The sequence below is a fragment of the Heliangelus exortis genome, chromosome 2 (genome assembly GCF_036169615.1).
Source record: "Heliangelus exortis chromosome 2, bHelExo1.hap1, whole genome shotgun sequence".
NCBI lineage: Eukaryota > Metazoa > Chordata > Aves > Apodiformes > Trochilidae > Heliangelus > Heliangelus exortis.
This window is the reverse complement of record NC_092423.1, coordinates 119748503-119763054: the sequence shown is the minus strand read 5'-3', so window position 1 is coordinate 119763054 and position 14552 is coordinate 119748503. Positions and strand designations below refer to the sequence as shown.

The window sequence follows — 14552 nt, the reverse complement described above, 5'->3', positions numbered from 1 at the left end:
CAAGTGTTTTGGTGACTATTGCTTGTATTGAAACAATTGAGTGTCAAAAAGACACAACTTTGCCTCAAATTAATGGCTTCTTCAAGATAATATCAAAAACAGACTTCAGAGAACTTAACAGATATTCAGGTTATTATCATTGTGTGTTATAAAGGGAAAGATCCTTAGCTTTTTACTGATCAAGGGAACTCTTCACAGTCTTGGTTAGCTAAGGTCTGAGTTCTAGAGAATTCTTTGGAACATCAGTCCCATACTCCAGATATCACAGAATTAAGTCCGAGTCACCTGTATCAATATTGCAACCCATTTTCACCTGTCATACATTTCGGAAAGTTCCTTTAAAAAGAAGTGAAGTGGTTATTGTTGGTTTTTTTTTCTGATGTCTTTCTCTTACCCTAAAATGGGTAGTGCTCTTTAGCTTAAGATTGAATAGATAAAATGGAATGTCACTTGCAAATTTCCTTATTTTCTATGTCTGCCTTTTCTTTCACCTGTCAAATGAGATGAGTCATGTTGTTACCCTTCAAGGGCTTACCTGCACTTGTATGCTAATATAGAGCATGGCTCTGAGATTCATTTTCACTTACTTTCATCTTCTGCACATCCTTGTTTCAGCCACAAACCCCCTTATCCTAAAATGGACTGCAGACTGAAATCGTGACCCTTAAAATCAAACCACAGTGAAATTCCTCAACATTTTCTAACCATCTTTTTTAGTATAAATGACAACTATCTATAGCTTGTTACTAAATCAGTACTGTCAGTTACTGTAAAGAATGCATTTTATTCTTTATTCCCAAGTATTTAGTTGTAGAGAGCAATCTGTGTATTTGGGGGTTGAAAGGGCTGGAGCACTCTTTTTTATTTGTTTAGTGCTTAAATAAAGCACTGGTCACCTTGTGCAGATTAGAATTCCCATTCCCCTTATCAATCTTGAAAGCTTTCTTTGTACCCATTCTAATTTAAATTCATCTTTCCAGAACTGTAGGTAAAGCTCAACAGAACTATTTTTAGTAGGAACTGTTAAAATGGGTATCAATTATGTACCTTTCATTGTTAGAAAATACCTCAGTGCAACCCTTTCCTGTGGACTTACATTAGTGGCCCATACTAACTCCCATGATACTCAAGTCTTTCTCTTTTTTTGTTATATCATTCTTCCATCAACTGATGAACTACCAGTTTATGTCAGCAGTTAATCTTATCAGTCATAAATTAAGAAATTGTATGCTTAGCCGTGCAAACAACTGGTAATAGGGACCCTGTCAAAAGAAAGCTTGATAGAGAATAGAAATGAGGGAATTAAAGCATTTGGAATGAAAGTATCTCAAAGTTGCCAATCCCTTGAAATAAAAAAATGGCTAGACTACTCAAGAAAAAATGGAAACATCTGATCATGTGAAATTTAACACCAGGAAATCCACCAGATCAAGAATTCGTTAGGGGTCTTTTTTTTACTTCCTGCTGCAGCATATGAAATAGCATTGCTGACAAAATGGCTGAGATCTGGGGAAAGGAGGTGTGGGATTCTTCTTTTCCTTCCATTTAAAATTTCTGTTGCAATTACAGAAGGGAAGAGTCTGTATCCCTTCCCCAAATCCAGTTGTTTATGTGTACAGTGATGTGTTAAATTCTACTTTGTTCTTTGTGTAGAAATGTCTATCAGTTAGCTAGCTGGCTATGAAAGGATAAATACCTCTTTATGGAGTTTAAATTTTAAATTCCCTCATTGTTTTCAAGATGGCCATATACAGTGATTTTTTGCACATTTCATAAAATATTTATTCCCATTACATAAGTAACTTTAAGATGTCAAGATGCTAAGTTTCAATTTTCACAAATAAGCTGCATAAAACCAAAAGATTCATACATCATTGTCATCCTTTCAAATACTGTCATGTCAGAGATATTTTCCACCCTCAGTTTTCACAATGTCTTTTTAGATATGTTCTAAAAATGATACATCTATCATTTAGATACATTGGTTCCAGTTAACACGGAGACTCACCTGTACATATATTTGATTATTTAAATATTTTCCAAGTGTCATTCTATGGGTTACTGGATAATGTTAGCATTAGCTTTTGACTAGATAGATAGGTAATAAAATAGATAAATATTTGCATTTGCTCACCAAATCAGCAGTAAACATCTGCTTTTCAAACACCATTTTTTGTATGTTTGAATGAAAACAGGGTAACCATTATTGCTTCCTAATAGCAACAGCTGGTTTTCTTCTGTTGCTTGAGCTTCTTATTTTTACAGTACCTTTTTTAAGTTTCTGTCAGTGCTACTAAAAGGTAATGATATGTATTGTGTCTCAGTCTCTGAAACTACAGTTAAGAGAAGGCTTTCCATTGTGTTAAATTGTCTTGAAAATAAGTTATTGTGGGAAAGTGTAATTTTTCTCTCATTGCTTGAACTGCTCAGAACAGTAGGCAGGCAGGCATGCTGTCAGCATTGAATAAATGTATGAAGTGTATCGAGTCTCTTGAGAAAAAGAGAGAGAGAGGGTGAAAAAAGTGAAATAAAAATACCCCCCTCTAAACATTTAAGCATTTTTCTCTGTCTTAATGAGTGATCTCTGCGTTATGTGTGGCATAAGTCCATTTAAATACTTGAAAATCTTTTGATAAAGGTCTTGAATTTCAGATTCTTAAAAAGCAGCCTTCTGGGCCACATATCCTGGTATTGCACACCATTTATAATTACACTGAGTATTTGTCACTCACTGTACCGTGGCAGTTCTTACTTCCCAGTTACTTTCTCTCACGTTTACATTTTATATTCATGAAGGCATTCAGCTGAGGCTGCCAAGAGATTCTAGCTCTGTAAAGTAGTTTCATAGGAGCCTGAAAGGAGAACAAAGTGGTAGAAAGCAAAGTGGCATTCAGCAGGTAACAATAACAGTAATGTCAGTCTGAATCATGAATATTGATGCACCACAGAAATCTTCAGATTTAGCTTTCCCAGTAACTGATTACCTTATATTTGCATATAAGGTAACAAGTATGATTGAAAAGGTCTCTGCCATGGTATAACGGCTTAAAAGGTTATAGGGAGCTCTTTTCTTGAAGCTTATTTGCAGTGGTCTCAGGCAAGACCCTGCTGCTTTTGCTATAGCAGAGATTTGGCTACAAGTGTTTAATAGCTGTGAGGATGGTATCTTTGCAGAGCCCTACATGCAAAGCTAAACCTTTTGTAGATTTAATCAATTTTACAGTCTTTGTAGAGGTCAGACTTTACAGTCCTTTTTACCACTAGAGAAAACAAATTTTGGAAGCCTCAGCTCTGTCCTGTTTACTCCTAGCATCACTAAACAGTGTAGATGTGTCAAAAAGAGCATACCAGGACAGAAATCAAATGAAAACCAAGTCATCTCCTCATTTAAAGGTGTCATCCGGGGACAGTTGGAAGTTGTCTTTGCTCATAGAAAAACAATAAATGCTGTTTTCTGTCTCTTGTTAAAAGGTAGAGAAGGGCAAATGGCTAATGGGAGAGCTGTATCAAAGGTGTAACAGGAATGAAAGGCTTTTGACACCCAGTAAAAAGAGGGAGTATTGTTCTAGTCTCCCTCAAGGTTAATGGATGCTTTGACTTACCAGTTCATTCTAAATTCCACAGGCCATCTCTAGTATATAGTCTTGTAAACACATTAGCAGGAGGTAAGCTAAAGTAAGAATTTGCACAGACTGAACAGCTAAGCCACAATTGTGTTTGTGCATCGAATCCTGCAGAGAATTGATACTGCTTTTTCATTCAGTTTGAATGAATAACATCTGATTAAATGAAAGAGGGATAAAACTACTTTGCTGCAGGGTAAAAGAGGTCTGGGCACTTTACCATGAAGCAATTAATGTCTGGAAATACAGATCTGAATTGTTTTATGGCAGATTATTTGTCAGGCCAACCAACTGCCAGGTGAACATACCATGGCTTACACAATTCATCCAGCCTTTGACCTCCTTAACAAGGTATAAGAAAAATCAGGGAAAAGTTTATCAATTAGCACTCTCTAAAAAGATGGGAAAAATTCTTTAGGTGAAATTCATAAGCAGAGATCAATGATTTTCTGATTTTAAAAGAGTAAGATTTTGTCATGTTTTGTCAGTATTTTTTCTGGTAGTGTTTGGTTACTGTTTCAGCATCACTATTAACACACTGAACATCACTAGTCTCAGAAAAGCATTTTAAGCTTATGATAGGGCAACTTCTAATGGCCTCTAATGCCTTAAAGAGCAACCGTGTTTTACATTTTCTTTTGACCAGTGGTGAGTGTCTGTGGGCTCAGAAGAAGCCTTCCATCTTCCTCTTCTCTGCCATCCCCACCTCCTTCAGTTCAGAAAATGGAAGCTCCATATGGACAGGAAAATGTTTTCTGCCTATTGCTAATTAACTGGAATGTACTGGCTAAATGCATGTGGACTAGGGCAGATATTTTTATTTAAGAATCCAATTACAATGAGCATTTTGCCTGATTAGAGTTACCAGCCATGCCATCCGTTTGTGCCTTAAAACATACGGAAGCTCACAAGTTATTCTTAGTCATACAAGAGCCTGTTCATTTTCTGAAATTATTTGACATACGGCTTCATCATCTTCACACAGCTGTTGTCAGGATTCTTGCTATGACTTCTTTTCTCTGCAACTTATTGCTTCCATCCTTTTTCTGCTCAAGTCTGGAGAAGCCAGAGCCTACAGAATTATCCTAAGGCATTCCTGTTGTATCTACTAATCAAAGACAGAAGGTTCATTAAAAGAAAAGGTATCAGTTTCAAGCTTTATTCTGGCTTTTCTAAATTTAACTCTTGTCATACCAGTCTTCAAAACTTGACTTCTAAATTTATCTTGCCACTCTCACCAAGACATAGGTGCACGTGCCTCCCTCTTCCACATCTTTCCACTTGCCCAGTGTGAGGCCCATCCAGTTTGCTGATGCTTTGCACCCATCCAGAACCAGTGCCAAACAGGCTTGCTAGCTCAACCCACTCCCCAGCATTCCTGCCTGTATCTGGGACATGAGAACATTCTTGGGAGAAGGCAAAGGAATGAGAGGCTGCAAAGGAGTAGCCTTAGTTCTTCAGAATGCTTTGTCAATTTCTCCAAGATACTTTTTGAGTTACATAATCAAAGGGTTTTCTTAGAAAAAAATACGTGCAACTAGTTTTGAGCAAATTAACTTAATAACAGAGAACCAGTTTCCTGTGGTGAAGTAGAACTGTTACAATCACTGTAATTTTCACAGGCTTCCATTAAATGCTGAGCTACTTAATTTGCATCTAGATACAACTTGTGGTTGCCTAGTAAAGGCTACAGGATCTGACTACAAAGCTAGAGAGATAGTCATGCTAGCCTGGACTAGCTTCAGTGCTATCTTGGCTATGTTGCAATCTTCAAGCAGCTTCTTGGGTTGTAGCCTACATACACCTATCTGAACTGCCACCATGGGTGTGTTAATTACAGGTATAATCTGAGAGAATGAGGTCAGTTCTACCATAGTGTTTTAATTGCCTCCTTTCTTCTGCTCAGAACCATTAATTTGCTCCCCAAAGAACAATTCCTTCCAGGACACAGAACATTCCAGCTGTTGGTCTTCTCTAGTAAATTTCCATACTGGACTGTCACAGCGTCCAGCAGCCAAGGACAAGGTGAAGTAGAGTCTATCACATGGAAGTATTGCAACAGTGTCAATATTTCCATTATTAATTCTATTTATAATGGCATCATAAATAGTTTTTCCATGTTGAAATTCAGCTAACAAGGCCAGAACTGCAAGAACTTCCCTTAGAGTGCTAATTTTTACTAGAGTGTGGTTGTTGAAAAAGACTACATTTCTCATGTTATTTTTTTTTCAACATGTGATAGGGGTTACATTAGCAAATCTCTACAGCTGTGCTGGTTAGAGTGCACTCTGCTTGACCATAACTACTGGAGAGTTAACAATTGCTGTGGGCCTTTTGTTCTTGTTCCTTACAGGCTGGGCACAGAGTGGCTGAGAGCAGCCAGGCAGAAAGGGACCTAGGATTTTGGGTTGACAGGAAGCTGAACATGAGCCAGCAGTGTGCCCAGGTGGCCAAGAAGGCCAATGGCATCCTGGCCTGTGTCAGGAACAGCGTGGCCAACAGGTCCAGGGAAGGGATTCTGCCCCTGTACTCAGCCCTGGTGAGGCCACACCTCGAGTCCTGTGTCCACTTCTGGGCCCCTCAGTTCAGGAAGGAGATTGAGGTGCTGGAGCAGGTCCAGAGAAGAGCAAGGAGGCTGTGAAGGGATCCAGCACAAGTCCTGTGAGGAAGGGCTGAGGGAACTGGGGGTGTTCAGCCTGGAGAAGAGGAGGCTCAGGGGAGACCTCATCACTCTCTACAACTCCCTGAGAGGAGGGTGTAGCCAGGGGGGGGTCGGTCTCTTCTCCCAGGCAGCCATCAGTAGGACAAGAGGGCATGGACTTAAGCTCTGCCAGGGGAGGCTTAGGTTAGATATTAGGAAGAAATTCTTTTCAGAGAGGGTGATCAGGCATTGGAATGGGCTGCCCAGGGAGGTGGTGGATTCTGCATCCCTGGACGTTTTTAAAAAGAGACTGTATGTGGCACTCAGTGCCATGGTCTGGTAACTGCGGTGGGAGTGGATTAAGGTTTGGACTTGATGATCTCAGAGATCCCTTCCAACCCAAATGATTCTGTGATTCTATAGGAAATGAGGCATGAGGATGTATTTCAGAGAGGAAAGTAGAACAAGAGAGAAAAGTAATCTTTGAAGATGCATTCTACATTTGTTAAGGCCAGAGAAATGGATGGCTAATATATATGGCATTTTATTAAAAAAAAAATCTGCAAGATTTCACACTTTCTTAGAATTATGGAGAATGTAGAGAGAGATCTCAAAAAGAAAAATTTTACTCAGATTATAGACCCGAATAATGTACAGTAATATATTATTGCTCAGAATGATGTAGAACATCATGCTGAGAATTTGGAGGAGATGATTTCTACTTAATAGTCTTGTACCAGTTACCCGCTCTGATCATAATCCAAACAGGCTTCAAATCTGGAACTGAAACACAGCCAGCATGGAATTGGTAGCTGAATTTTTTCATGTGGTGAAATTAAACATGCTGATTTTAAAATTAGAAGGTAGAGGGACCAGGAACAGAGTGATCTGATAGTATCTTTCTTGAAAATATAGTTGAAAAGTGAAAGGAAAATGAAGGGGAAATAAAAAGATGAATAATCAAAGTTAACAGAGAATTGTTCCATAAAAGGAAAATAGCCAAGTGTGTAAAAGGAGGATGAAAATGGAGTACTGGTACTAAGATATAACTAAGAAATCAGCAGGAGCTCCTCAGTAAGTATCAGATGAAGAGTAGAAGGCATTTTGTCAGGGGCATAGGTATGCTGTTGTTAACTAGCAAACTAGCTTCAATTTTGATCCTGAACTTCATCAAATGTATTTTCCTGTTTAGCTAAAAGACAGGACATAACAATTACTATCTATGAAGTTTTCAAAAGGGGAATTAAATGTGTCTGATTCTAATAGGAGGAGTAGATGTTGATGAGAATAAAAAATAAAATTAAAAAAAAATTAAAAATAGCAGAAAGAGAGAAGTCTAATAGAATTACAAGGAATTTGGTAGTTCTCTCATCCAAGTCTTCACTAGTGACTACCCAAATATGGATGATACGTTGCATATTTATGTAATATGGTAAGCAGCATATTATTTAAATCAGCAGGTAATAGTGAAGTTGTATCTTGCAAACACAAGCCAGAACAGAGAGTTCTCAGTTACATTATGCATATAGCCAAAAGTGAGCTCTGTCATTTACAGCAGTAATCTCTCAACAAAAATGCAAGCTAGTTCACAGAATTACCAGACCTGTGATTTAGACTGAAAACAGGGACTTACTTCTCAGAAGTGCTCTGAGAAAGAGCTTAAGGGCTGACAGATTCAGCCAGTTGGAGATGAGATGTGAACCTGCTCTTGTTGAGGTCATTTGCCAAACTCCCATGCAGCAGGGTGATAGCCAAGCTCTTGGAATGTGATACAGCAGGAGAAGCCTCTAATACTCTTCCAGTCTGCATATGCAGAAGAAGCACATCATGGAGAAAAAGGGTCTTGTCTCCATGTTACCAGTGACACTAAATAGGAAATATTTGAGTGTAGCTTTGAGCATCATAATATCAAAAAATATGGACATGCTGGGAGGAATGTAAAGTGTGAATTCTACTGGGTGAAGGCATCTATTACGCCACATTAACAGTTTCTTTTCAGAGAATATGCAGTTGTGATGAGAAAAGAATTAGAACCTTTCCCCTGGCCCACCCTTTATGATCGATCATAGAATGGTTTGTGTTGGATGGGACATTAAAGATCATCTAATTCCAAACCCCCTGCATGGGCAGGAACACAAAGATAGAAAGGTAAATACAAAAGAGCTTAAGGAACATTACTGCTGCAGTTAATGTTTGGTAAATTTTCAAGTGGATTTTTTTCTATTTTCAGTAAAATATTCCCATGATCAGAAGTTCACGTTCCGTCCATCATAACAGCAGTAAACCAGTAGGCTTCAGACTCCCTTGTGCCTTAGAAAAGCTTGGCTGAAGTAGAGTCTAGATTTTCTGTGGAAAAGCTAAAAACTTGCCTTCTCAGTTATTTCAATGTAAGCAGCCTGAAGGCTCTGCAGAGTGCAAGTAGATTATAATATGTGCGTTATTTAGCTGGGAGCATTCATATTAAATACAATATGTGTGCATTATCTTGCCCAGAAAAACAAAACTTGTCATATAGGAGCCATATGCAACATTATGAAATCTTAAGTTTTGAAGTTCTGTCAATGCTTATCAACAAAGGGTTAGGTTAAGTAAAGCCAGCCATAACTAACAAGTTGCAGGTCAAGAGCAATTACTTGTGTCCATGAGTTGATGTCCCAGTGAGGTGTTAGCAGGAGCTGCCCAGCACTCCCAGTGTCTGTCAGATAGGATAAATCTGTTCCATTGTTCTGATGGTAATGAATCTGAAGGAATAAGGGCCTACATACTGGCATCTACAGTGCAGATACTCTGATGAATTTTGTGCCCTGTTTTGCAAATGTCGTGGCTGTTTTAGTCAGCTACTAAAGCAGTCACAGAAGTGGAGCAGAGATTGGATTTATAGTCAGAATAAATACATTCTTCCTACTTAGCACTCCCTGCAGGCAGTTTTTGAGATTCATTAGTTAGTTCTCCTTGGCTTCAGATCTTTCAGTGTGTGTATGCCTATAAGAATGCATTTAAAAACATTTTGAGGAAGAAAATTGTAGTGTTAGAGATTATTTTACCCTTAATTATTTTCAAGCTATTTATTGGAGAATACAAGAAATGGAAAATTCAAAAATACTGTTTGTGTATTATATTTAGGTATGTTAATGGTAGTACAACTCAGATTAATTTCAGATTTGGAGAAACTGGTAGAAGGAAGAGAAGAGGCATTTTGGATTTTGTACAGCTAGGAATTGCACTGACACCCCTGTTATGTCATCCTGCTGCTAGACCTACAAGTTTTTGATGTTGTGTATGATCTGGATCTTTTGGTGGAAGTCCATTTCCTTTGTTGTTGTCAATGCTGTTGGTAGCATCTCAGGTTTGTGTGCTTGAGCAGACATGTAGATATTTTCAGGAAGTTTCTTGCAGCACTTTTAGATAGCATATTGCCATATACTTTTCAGCAAATATCTGTGTGAAATGCAAAGAGAATAACAGTAGTCAGTTCACAGATCACACAAATAGCTCTCTTGTGCTGTGTAAGCAACAGACCAGAGTAAACACAGAAGTATAAGAACTAGCCTTGGGTTTGGCCATAGAGTATGCATGTGTGTATGTGTGGCTAGTAAATAAGTAACTCAGCAGTTTTGATCTTTGCCTAGTCCATGACAGGAAATGTTTGATGTGGGTTTTGAGAAGGTTCTGTCATTTTCTTTGATGTCGAAACCAGGAAAATAAGTACTATCAGCCAGTTTAAGGATTTTAGATAGGTATTCCAACAAAACTACTCGGAAGTTGTTTATGATACTGCACTAAACTGCTATCTGAGCACAGATAAAGAAAGAAGTTGGGAGGACAACCTTGATGCGTGAGAATTTGTAGGTTTTGGGGTTCTTCTGCATGAGACAGTAAGGAATTTCCACCAGTGATTACCTATTGTAGTTGCTTATCTTGACTTACAAAGAAGGGAAGGTTCAGTTTAAGCCTTCATTAGCACCTGCTTGTTTTTAGTGATGCTACTTTTTAAAGTCATACCTAGGGGGAAGAACTGTGTATTGTAACTTTTATATCAATGATGATGTGGCTTTTCAGGCTGTAGCAACAGTAAAATATCACATTATGTGCTATCTTTGCGCTATATTTTTAGGTCATGTTGGTAGTACGTGGTTTGAAGGACAGGAGGCTGCCAGATCAGATCACACCACTTCCATAAAATAAATATTTGCAGGCATAATTCTCCATGACGTTCATGGATCTAGTGATTGAGTAACTGTTGGCACTTGCTAGTTTCTCTCTTGCCTCCAGTGCAGTAGGAGAAAGGCCACCAGAAGTACTGCTGAAGTAAGAAGCAATGCTATCAACAGATTGAGAATCCCTAGAAGTCTAAGCTGGAAAAAAAAAATTAGGGAAGATATTTTCAAGGAGGAATGAGAAGATGAGTTGGGAGTACAAGTTAATTACAAAAGATTGCAAAGCACCCCAAAGGGTAAAAAGTATATTTTAGAGTAATTTTGGATTATGCAAAAACCTGCTGTTTTCTTCCTCTTGTTTACCTTATTGTTACTTATTCTACTAGTAATAAGACCAGAAAAAGTATTGTAAAGCACCCAAATGGCATCCAAAAATTAGTCCAAGCAAGATTTTTTTATTTGCCCCTTCCTAGGGAAGCTGCTTACTAGCACTTAAAATGTTGATCACACCTCACCAAACTGAAGTTGCCATCAGAGGCTAAAAGTTAAAGTAGACATGCAGACTTGGGTTTCTATTTTGGCACACCAGATAGTGTCAACAATCCTTTCCATTTCAATTCTCTTTCTCTTTTATGACATGCTTTATTTTTAAACTTTAGAAATGTTTGACTTTTTTCTGTAAAGCTTTCTGAAGTACAGTTAAAGAAAGCCATAACTCCAGCTGGCATAATCAACTTTAAATGCAGCCAGCACAGGGCAGCAGGGCCTACACATCATTTTGAATTAAGGAATTATTAAATACCACAAATGTGCATCACTAGGAGTTGGACATTTCTTTCTAAGGAAATCTCACCTCCAACTTGGCAATCGGGTCAGGTGCCCTTTTACTGCCTAGGGCCTAAAAATCTTATACTCCCTGCTGCACATTGACCCAGCCATAAAGCAGCTGTACCATTTCATTTCCTATTGCTGGGTACTACATCCATCAGAAGAACAGTGCAGACATCTGGGGTGATAGCCTCTTAAACAACCATATCTAAGTCAGGCAGAAATGATTGCTCAGAGCCCTGTGCCTCTTTAATAACCACCTCGCCTTATGTTCATCAGCTTCTCTTGGATACAATCCTCACCCCTTAATTCCTCATTTCCTTAAACCCCTAATTTCCAGACCCATTCAGTCCCAGTGTAGTCTGCCAAGATGGTAGACAGGGCTGCCAAATTTCTAAAACCAGAACCATATCTGCTGAGTTCATCAACACATTATACACATAACATTTCATAACCCTCCATTCATTTGGGCTGAATTGAAGACAGCAGCCTAGCAGCTGAAAGTTTCTTTTTTCTCCTGTTACCAGTATAACCTTCAGAAAAATAAGAATAAAAGAGAGGAAGTACTAATGACATTAATTACCATTCTTCCCCCCACTACACTTCTTTACAATGGAGCAATAATAAAAAACCCTGTCTTTCTAAAATCTACTGAATATAATTATTTGCAGTTCCGTAATGACTCATCGAATAACTTCTTTTAGCAGATTTATAAATTATTTTTTTATTATTTCCTTCACCTACAGATACCATGTAAGAGCCAAGGAATTATTGTAGAATAGATATTCTATCCTTTAAAATTCTAATAGAATTTTGCATGCCTGCAGTAAAAATATCCTATATTAATTGATCCTCTAAAGAGTCACCAGTCTTTCCAGGTTTTATTCCTGTTCATCAGAGTAGCAAATAAATCTTACTGTGACACTTTAGAAAACCTTTGGTCAACTAAGGAGATAATAAACCAGATGGTTTTCACTAGGTTATTTCTCAAACACTGCATATCAAACTGTAGTACCAATACCAAATTATATATTTTCCTTTTTCAGTACAGTGCATTTAAGCATAAAAGAATTCGGCTTTTGTGTAAACAGTATCGTACTCTGGATTTGTACTAGGATAAAATATACAATAAGGAACATCCTCATCATTTTACATGTCCTTCTCTTGATCTTTGAGTTCTGATTCAGTAGACAGTTCTCCTCCAGGAAGATTATATTTATGAAGATAGAATCATAGAATGGTTTGGGTTGGAAAGGACCTTAAAGATCATCTAGTTCCAACACCCCTGCCACAGGCAGGGACATCTTCCACTTGACCAGGTTGCTCAAAGCTCTGTCAGTGAAAAACTTCTGGCAAAGTGCTGTGCCAGCTTTGATTAATTCAAAGATTTGCACAAAGGTGTCCTGCGCAACTTCAGACCATGACTTTACCAAAGATTTAGCAAATATTTGAGCATGAAATTGCTTTAATGAAAACTGACTACTGGATTCAGAGATACTATTAAGATGAAGCATGCACTTCTAGTCATGCTTTCCCTTTACTTAGGATATTTTCACAATTTATCCAGTTTTTAAAATGCTGATTTTCTTGTGAGTGATTTATGTTTCATAGAATCACAGAAAGGTTTGGGTTGGATAGGACCTTAACGATCATGTAGTTCCAATCCCCCTGCATGGGCAGGGACACCTCCCACCAGACCAGGTGGCTCAAGGCCCCATCCAACCTGGCCTTGAACACTTCCAGGGAGGGGGCAGCCCCAACTTCCTTGGGCAACCTGTGCCAGTGTATCACCACCCTCAAATTAAAGAATTTCTTCTTAATGTCTAACCTAAAGCTCACCTCTTCAAGTCTGAAACCATTTCCCCTTGTCCTCTCCCTACACACCTGTGTGAAAAGCCCTGCCCCAGGTTTCTTGTAGTCCCCCTTCAGATACTGGAAGGTTGCTCTGAGGTCACCTTGGAGCCTCCTCTTCTCCAGGCTGAACAACCCCAACTTCTTTACCCTTCTTGATAGGGGAGGTGCTCCAGCCCTCTGATCATTTTAGTGTCTCTCCTCTGGACAGGTTCCAGGAGCTCCATGTGCTTCTTATGCTGGGAACTCCAGAACTGGACACAGTACTCCAGGTGGGGTGTCACAAGAGCAGAGTAGAGGGGAAGAATCACCCGCTTAACCTGCTGTCTATGATTCTTTTGATGCAGCCCCAGACCCAGTTGGCTTTCTGAGCTACAAGAGCACATGGATGGCTCATGTTGAGCTTCTGGTCCACCACCACCCCCAAGTCCTTCTCCTCAGGGCTGCCCATAATCCTTTCTCCTCCCAGCCTGTATTCATGCATGGGATTGCCTTGATTCAGGTGCAGAACCTTGCACTTGGCCTTTTTGAACTTCATGCAGTTTGCATGAGTCCACTTGTCTTGCCTGTCACAGTCCCTCTGGATGGCATCCCTCCCCTCTAACATGTTGGCTTCACCACACACTTTGGTGTCATCAGTAAACTTGCTGAGGGTGCGTTCAATTTCACTGTCCATGTTGCCAACAAAGATGTTAAACAGCACTGGGCCGAGTACCGGCCCCTGAGGAACACCCCTTGTCACACATCTCCATTTGGACACTGAGCCACTGATTACAACTCTTTGGGTGTGGCCATCCAGCCAGTTCCTTATCCAACAAGTTGTCCATCCATCGAATCCATATCATTCCAGTTTAGAGATCAGAATGTCATGTAAACAAAATGAGGGAGTATCTGCTACATGGGTGGAAATCTATCTCTAAGTGTAAAATAAATTTTCCCATAATAATGAAATTATGTCATTCATTACCTAGGTTTCTTTTTAGATAACACTATGTATTTGTTAACTTTTTACATAGCACTTTAAGATAGTGAAGTTCCATCACGTGTACTCTAGTTTAAATGATATAAATAAGCACATACTTATCTAATAATTAAATATTATATTCTGTAAATATTATTTCTAGAGCCTGCATCAGTGGCATACCAATTTGCTCTACTTACAAAAAGACTGATCAAATTGTTATATCAAGTGCTTGGTTTTCACAAATTTTAAGAATGATAAGGCTGTGGGGACAAAAGAGGAAGTACCATGAAGAAACTACAAGGTATTTATAAAACTATTGATAAAATGGGGGCAGGTCTTAAGGAGAAGCTCTCTTTTTTTTTTCCTTTTCCCTGTAAAATTACACATAATAGGAGCCTAAATGCTATTTCCGTACATTAAAAAGGTTTTTCCAAGGTTTTCATTTTCCTCTGAAAAACAAATACCTAAGACATGTCTGAAGAAAAAAA

General features: G+C 38.7%; 1 protein-coding gene across 5 annotated transcripts in view; it reads left to right on the top strand.

The window, feature by feature from the left end:
- JPH1 (junctophilin 1) overlaps positions 1–14552 on the top strand; it is an 84326-nt gene that overhangs the window by 53096 nt on the left and 16678 nt on the right. The gene's annotated exons all lie outside the window — the stretch shown is intronic.